Here is an 8,386-nt window from a genome sequence, read left to right on the forward strand (position 1 = left end):
GGGTTAGCGCCAGGACAACTAGGGTTAGCACCAGGACAACTAGGGTTAGCGCCAGGACAACTAGGGTTAGCGCCAGGACATCTAGGGTTAGCGCCAGGACAACTAGGGTTAGCGCCAGGACAACTAGGGTTAGCGTCAGGACAACTAGGGTTAGAGTCAGGACAACTAGGTTTAGCGCCAGGACAACTAGATTAGCGCCAGGACAACTAGGGTTAGCACCAGGACAACTAGGGTTAGCGCCAGGAAAACTAGGGTTAGCGTCAGGACAACTAGGGTTAGCGTCAGGACAACTAGGGTTAGCGTCAGGACAACTAGGGTTAGCCTCAGGACAACTCGGGTTAGCGTCAGAACAATTCGGGTTAGCGTCAGGACAACTCGGGTTAGCGTCAGGACAACTCGGGTTAGCGTCAGGACAACTCGGGTTAGCGTCAGGACAACTCGGGTTAGCGTCAGGACAACTAGGGTTAGCGTCAGGACAACTCGGGTTAGCGTCAGGACAACTCGGGTTAGCGTCAGGACAACTAGGGTTAGCGTCAGGACAAGTAGGGTTAGCGTCAGGACAAGTAGGGTTAGCGTCAGGACAACTAGGGTTAGCGTCAGGACAACTAGGGTTAGCGTCAGGACAACTCGGGTTAGCGTCAGGACAACTCGGGTTAGCGTCAGGACAACTAGGGTTAGCGCCAGGACAACTAGGGTTAGCGCCAGGACAACTAGGGTTAGCGCCAGGACAACTAGGGTTAGAGCCAGGACAACTAGGGTTAGCGTCAGGACAACTAGGGTTAGCGCCAGGACAACTAGGGTTAGCGTCAGGACAACTAGGGTTAGCGCCAGGACAACTAGGGTTAGCGCCAGGACAGCTAGGGTTAGCGTCAGGACAACTAGGGTTAGCGTCAGGACAACTAGGGTTAGCGTCAGGACAGCTAGGGTTAGCTCCAGGACAACTAGGGTTAGCGCCAGGACCACTAGGGTTAGCGCCAGGACAACTAGGGTTAGCATCAGGACAACTAGGGTTAGCGCCAGGACAAATAGGGTTAGCGCCAGGACAACTAGGGTTAGCGCCAGGACAACTAGGGTTAGCGCCAGGACAACTAGGGTTAGCACCAGGACAACTAGGGTTAGCGCCAGGACAACTATGGTTAGCGCCAGGACAAACTAGGTTTAGGGCCAGGACAACTAGGGTTAGCGTCAGGACAACTAGGGTTAGCGCCAGGACAACTAGAGTTAGCGCCAGGACAACTAGAGTTAGCGCCAGGACAACTAGGGTTAGCGCCAGGACAACTAGGGTTAGCGCCAGGACAACTAGGGTTAGCGTCAGGACAACTAGGGTTAGCGCCAGGACAACTAGGGTTAGCGTCAGGACAACTAGGGTTAGCGTCAGGACAACTAGGGTTAGCGCCAGGACAACTAGGGTTAGCGACAGGACAGCTAGGGTTAGCGTCAGGACAACTAGGGTTAGCGTCAGGACAACTAGGGTTAGCGTCAGGACAACTAGGGTTAGCGTCAGGACAACTAGGGTTAGCGTCAGGACAACTAGGGTAAGCGTCAGGACAACTAGGGTTAGCGTCAGGACAACTAGGGTTAGCGCCAGGACAACTAGGGTTAGCGCCAGGACAACTAGGGTTAGCGCCAGGACAACTAGGGTTAGCGCCAGGACATCTAGGGTTAGCGCCAGGACAACTAGGGTTAGCGCCAGGACAACTAGGGTTAGCGCCAGGACAACTAGATTAGCGCCAGGACAACTAGGGTTAGCACCAGGACAACTAGGGTTAGCGTTAGGACAACTAGGGTTAGCGTCAGGACAACTAGGGTTAGCGTCAGGACAACTCGGGTTAACGTCAGAACAACTCGGGTTAGCGTCAGGACAACTCGGGTTAGCGTCAGGACAACTCGGGTTAGCGTCAGGACAACTAGGGTTAGCGTCAGGACAACTCGGGTTAGCGTCAGGACAACTCGGGTTAGCGTCAGGACAACTAGGGTTAGCGTCAGGACAACTAGGGTTAGCGTCAGGACAACTCGGGTTAGCGTCAGGACAACTAGGGTTAGCGTCAGGACAACTAGGGTTAGCGTCAGGACAAGTAGGGTTAGCGTCAGGACAACTAGGGTTAGCGTCAGGACAACTAGGGTTAGCGTCAGGACAACTCGGATTAGCGTCAGGACAACTCGGGTTAGCGTCAGGACAACTAGGGTTAGCGCCAGGACAACTAGGGTTAGCGCCAGGACAACTAGGGTTAGCACCAGGACAACTAGGGTTATCGCCAGGACAACTAGGGTTAGCGCCAGGACAACTAGGGTTAGCGCCAGGACAACTAGGGTTAGCGCCAGGAGAACTAGGGTTAGCGTCAGGACAACTAGGGTTAGCGTCAGGACAACTAGGGTTAGCGTCAGGACAACTAGGGTAAGCGTCAGGACAACTAGGGTTAGCGTCAGGACAACTAGGGTTAGCGTCAGGACAACTAGGGTTAGCGTCAGGACAACAAGGGTTAGCTTCAGGACAACTAGGGTTAGCGTCAGGACAACTAGGGTTAGCGCCAGGACAACTAGGGTTAGCGCCAGGACAACTAGGGTTAGCACCAGGACAACTAGGGTTAGCGCCAGGACAACTAGGGTTAGCGCCTGGACAACTAGGGTTAGCGCCATTACAACTAGGGTTAGCGACAGGTCAACTAGGGTTAGCGCCAGGACAACAAGGGTTAGCGCCAGGACAACTAGGGTTAGCGCCAGGACAACTAGGGTTAGCGCCAGGACAACTAGGGTTAGCGCCAGGACAACTAGGGTTAGCATCAGGACAACTAGGGTTAGCGTCAGGACAACTAGGGTTAGCGCCAGGACAACTAGGGTTAGCACCAGGACAACTAGGGTTAGCGCCAGGACAACTAGGGTTAGCGTCAGGACAACTAGGGTTAGCGTCAGGACAACTAGGGTTAGCGTCAGGACAACAAGGGTTAGCGTCAGGACAACTAGGGTTAGCGTCAGGACAACTAGGGTTAGCGCCAGGACAACTAGGGTTAGCGCCAGGACAACTAGGGTTAGCGTCAGGACAACTAGGGTTAGCGCCAGGACAACTAGGGTTAGCGCCATTACAACTAGGGTTAGCGCCAGGACAACTAGGGTTAGCGCCAGGACAACTAGGGTTAGCGCCAGGTCAACTAGGGTTAGCGCCAGGACAACTAGGGTTAGCGCCAGGACAACTAGATTAGTGCCAGGACAACTAGGGTTAGCGCCAGGACAACTAGGGTTAGCGCCAGGACAACTAGGGTTAGCGTCAGGACAACTAGGGTTAGCGTTAGGACAACTGGGGTTAGCGTCAGGACAACTCGGGTTAGCATCAGGACAACTAGGGTTAGCGTCAGGACAACTCGGGTTAGCATCAGGACAACTCGGGTTAGCGTCAGGACAACTAGGGTGAGCGTCAGGACAACTCGGGTTAGCGCCAGGACAACTAGGGTTAGCGCCAGGACAACTAGGGTTAGCATCAGGACAGCTGGGGTTAGCTCCAGGACAACTAGGGTTAGCGCCAGGACAACTAGGGTTAGCACCAGTACAACTAGGGTTAGCGTCAGGACAACTAGGGTTAGCGTCAGGACAACTAGGGTTAGCGTCAGGACAACTAGGGTAAGCGTCAGGACAACTAGGGTTAGCGTCAGGACAACTAGGGTTAGCGTCGGGACAACTAGGGTTAGCGTCAGGACAACAAGGGTTAACTTCAGGACAACTAGGGTTAGCGTCAGGACAACTAGGGTTAGCGCCAGGACAACTAGGGATAGCGCCAGGACAACTAGGGTTAGCACCAGGACAACTAGGGTTAGCGCCAGGACAACTAGGGTTAGCGCCAGGACAACTAGGGTTAGCGCCAGGACAACTAGGGTTAGCGCCAGGACAACAAGGGATAGCGCCAGGACAACTAGGGTTAGCGCCAGGACAACTAGGGTTAGCGCCAGGACAACTAGGGTTAGCGTCAGGACAACTAGGGTTCGCGTCAGGACAACTAGGGTAAGCGTCAGGACAACTCGGGTTAGCATCAGGACAACTAGGGTTAGCGTCAGGACAACTCGGGTTAGCGTCAGGACAACTCGGGTTAGCGTCAGGACAACTCGGGTTAGCGTCAGGACAACTAGGGTTAGCGTCAGGACAACTCGGGTTAGCGTCAGGACAACTCGGGTTAGCGTCAGGACAACTAGGGTTAGCGTCAGGACAACTAGGGTTAGCGTCAGCACAACTCGGGTTAGCGTCAGGACAACTAGGGTTAGCTTCAGGACAAGTAGGGTTAGCGTCAGGACAACTAGGGTTAGCGTCAGGACAACTAGGGTTAGCGTCAGGACAACTAGGGTTAGAGTCAGGACAACTCGGGTTAGCGTCAGGACAACTCGGGTTAGCGTCAGGACAACTAGGGTTAGGGTCAGGACAACTAGGGTTAGCGCCAGGACAACTAGGGTTAGCGCCAGGACAACTAGGGTTAGCACCAGGACAACTAGGGTTAGCGCCAGGACAACTATGGTTAGCGCCAAGACAACTAGGGTTAGCGCCAGGACAACTAGGGTTAGCACCAGGACAACTAGGGTTAGCGCCAGGACAACTAGGGTTAGCGCCAGGACAACTAGGGTTAGCGTCAGGACAGCTAGGGTTAGCGCCAGGACAACTAGGGTTAGCGCCAGGACAACTAGGGTTAGCGCCAGGACAACTAGGGTTAGCGTCAGGACAACTAGGGTTAGCATCAGGACAACTAGGGTTAGCGTCAGGACAACTAGGGTAAGCGTCAGGACAACTAGGGTTAGCGTCAGGACAACTAGGGTTAGCGTCAGGACAACTAGGGTTAGCGTCAGGACAACTAGGGTTAGCTTCAGGACAACTAGGGTTAGCGTCAGGACAACTAGGGTTAGCGCCAGGACAACTAGGGTTAGCACCAGGACAACTAGGGTTAGCGCCAGGACAACTAGGGTTAGCGCCAGGACAACTAGGGTTAGCGCCTGGACAACTAGGGTTAGCGCCATTACAACTAGGGTTAGCGCCAGGACAACTAGGGTTAGCGCCAGGACAACAAGGGTTAGCGCCAGGACAACAAGGGTTAGCGCCAGGACAACTAGGGTTAGCGCCAGGACAACTAGGGTTAGCGCCAGGACAACTAGGGTTAGCGTCAGGACAACTAGGGTTCGCGTCAGGACAACTAGGGTAAGCGTCAGGACAACTCGGGTTAGCATCAGGACAACTAGGGTTAGCGTCAGGACAACTCGGGTTAGCGTCAGGACAACTCGGGTTAGCGTCAGGACAACTCGGGTTAGCGTCAGGACAACTAGGGTTAGCGCCAGGACAACTAGGGTTAGCGCCAGGACAACTAGGGTTAGCGTCAGGACAACAAGGGTTAGCTTCAGGAAAACTAGGGTTAGCGTCAGGACAACTAGGGTTAGCGCCAGGACAACTAGGGTTAGCGCCAGGACAACTAGGGTTAGCACCAGGACAACTAGGGTTAGCGCCAGGACAACTAGGGTTAGCGCCAGGACAACTAGGGTTAGCGCCTGGACAACTAGGGTTAGCGCCATTACAACTAGGGTTAGCGCCAGGACAACTAGGGTTAGCGCCAGGACAACAAGGGTTAGCGCCAGGACAACAAGGGTTAGCGCCAGGACAACTAGGGTTAGCGCCAGGACAACTAGGGTTAGCGCCAGGACAACTAGGGTTAGCGCCAGGACAACTAGGGTTAGCGTCAGGACAACTAGGGTTCGCGTCAGGACAACTAGGGTAAGCGTCAGGACAACTCGGGTTAGCATCAGGACAACTAGGGTTAGCGTCAGGACAACTCGGGTTAGCGTCAGGACAACTCGGGTTAGCGTCAGGACAACTAGGGTTAGCGTCAGGACAACTAGGGTTAGCACCAGGACAACTATGGTTAGCGCCAGGACAACTAGGGTTAGCACCAGGACAACTAGGGTTAGCGCCAGGACAACTAGGGTTAGCGTCAGGACAGCTAGGGTTAGCGCCAGGACAACTAGGGTTAGCGCCAGGACAACTAGGGTTAGCGTCAGGACAACTAGGGTTAGCGTCAGGACAACTAGGGTTAGCGTCAGGACAACTAGGGTTAGCGTCAGGACACCTAGGGTAAGCGTCAGGACAACTAGGGTTAGCGTCAGGACAACTAGGGTAAGCGTCAGGACAACTAGGGTTAGCGTCAGGACAACTAGGGTTAGCTTCAGGACAACTAGGGTTAGCGTCAGGACAACTAGGGTTAGCGCCAGGACAACTAGGGTTAGCGCCAGGACAACTAGGGTTAGCGCCTGGACAACTAGGGTTAGCGCCATTACAACTAGGGTTAGCGCCAGGACAACTAGGGTTAGCGACAGGACAACAAGGGTTAGCGCCAGGACAACAAGGGTTAGCGCCAGGACAACTAGGGTTAGCGCCAGGACAACTAGGGTTAGCGCCAGGACAACTAGGGTTAGCGCCAGGACAACTAGGGTTAGCGTCAGGACAACTAGGGTTAGCGTTAGGACAACTAGGGTTAGCGTCAGGACAACTAGGGTTAGCGTCAGGACAACTAGGGTTAGCGTCAGGACAACTAGGGTAAGCGTCAGGACAACTAGGGTTAGCGTCAGGACAACTAGGGTTAGCGTCAGGACAACTAGGGTTAGCGTCAGGACAACTAGGGTTAGCGTCAGGACAACAAGGGTTAGCATCAGGACAACTAGGGTTAGCGTCAGGACAACTAGGGTTAGCGCCAGGACAACTAGGGTTAGCGCCAGGACAACTAGGGTTAGCGCCAGGACAACTAGGGTTAGCGCCATTACAACTAGGGTTAGCACCAGGACAACTAGGGTTAGCGCCAGGACAACTAGGGTTAGCGCCAGGTCAACTAGGGTTAGTGCCAGGATAACTAGGGTTAGCGCCAGGACAACTAGATTAGCGCCAGGACAACTAGGGTTAGCGCCAGGACAACTAGGGTTAGCGTCAGGACAACTAGGGTTAGCGTCAGGACAACTAGGGTTAGCGTCAGGACAACTCGGGTTAGCGTCAGGACAACTAGGGTTAGCGTCAGGACAACTCGGGTTAGCGTCAGAACAACTCGGGTTAGCGTCAGGACAACTCGGGTTAGCGTCAGGACAACTCGGGTTAGCGTCAGGACAACTAGGGTTAGCGTCAGGACAACTCGGGTTAGCGTCAGGACAACTCGGGTTAGCGTCAGGACAACTAGGGTTAGCGTCAGGACAACTAGGGTTAGCGTCAGGACAACTCGGGTTAGCGTCAGGACAACTAGGGTTAGCGTCAGGACAAGTAGGGTTAGCGTCAGGACAACTAGGGTTAGCGTCAGGACAACTAGGGTTAGCGTCAGGACAACTCGGGTTAGCGTCAGGACAACTCGGGTTAGCGTCAGGACAACTAGGGTTAGCGTCAGGACAACTAGGCTTAGCGCCAGGACAACTAGGGTTAGCGCCAGGACAACTAGGGTTAGCACCAGGACAACTAGGGTTAGCGCCAGGAAAACTATGGTTAGCGCCAGGACAACTAGGGTTAGCGCCAGGACAACTAGGGTTAGCACCAGGACAACTAGGGTTAGCGGCAGGACAACTAGGGTTAGCGCCAGGACAACTAGGGTTAGCGCCAGGACAACTAGGGTTAGCGCCAGGAAAACTAGGGTTAGCGCCAGGACAACTAGGGTTAGCGTCAGGACAACTAGGGTTAGCGCCAGGACAACTAGGGTTAGCGTCAAGACAACTAGGGTTAGCGCCAGGACAACTAGGGTTAGCGCCAGGACAGCTAGGGTTAGCGTCAGGACAACTAGGGTTAGCGTCAGGACAGCTAGGGTTAGCGTCAGGACAGCTAGGGTTAGCGTCAGGACAACTAGGGTTAGCGTCAGGACAGATAGGGTTAGCGTCAGGACAACTAGGGTTAGCGTCAGGACAACTAGGGTTAGCGTCAGGACAACTAGGGTTAGCGTCAGGACAACTAGGGTTATCGTCAGGACAACTAGGGTTAGCGTCAGGACAACTAGGGTTAGCATCAGGACAACTAGGGTTAGCGTCAGGACAACTAGGGTTAGCGCCAGGACAACTAGGGTTAGCGCCAGGACAACTAGGGTTAGCGCCAGGACATCTAGGGTTAGCACCAGGACAACTAGGGTTAGCGCCAGGACAACTAGGGTTAGCGCCAGGACAACTAGGGTTAGCGCCAAGACAACTAGGGTCAGCGCCAGGACAACTAGGGTTAGCGCCAGTTCAACTAGGGTTAGCGCCAGGACAACTAGGGTTAGCGTCAGGACAACTAGGGTTAGCGTCAGGACAACTAGGGTTAGCGTCAGGACAACTAGGGTAAGCGTCAGGACAACTAGGGTTAGCGTCAGGACAAGTAGGGTTAGCGTCAGGACAACTAGGGTTAGCGTCAGGACAACTAGGGTTAGCGT

This window comes from Phyllobates terribilis, unplaced genomic scaffold (assembly GCF_046119375.1).
Source record: "Phyllobates terribilis strain yellow unplaced genomic scaffold, ASM4611937v1 Scaffold_31__1_contigs__length_13893835, whole genome shotgun sequence".
Taxonomy (NCBI): domain Eukaryota; kingdom Metazoa; phylum Chordata; class Amphibia; order Anura; family Dendrobatidae; genus Phyllobates; species Phyllobates terribilis.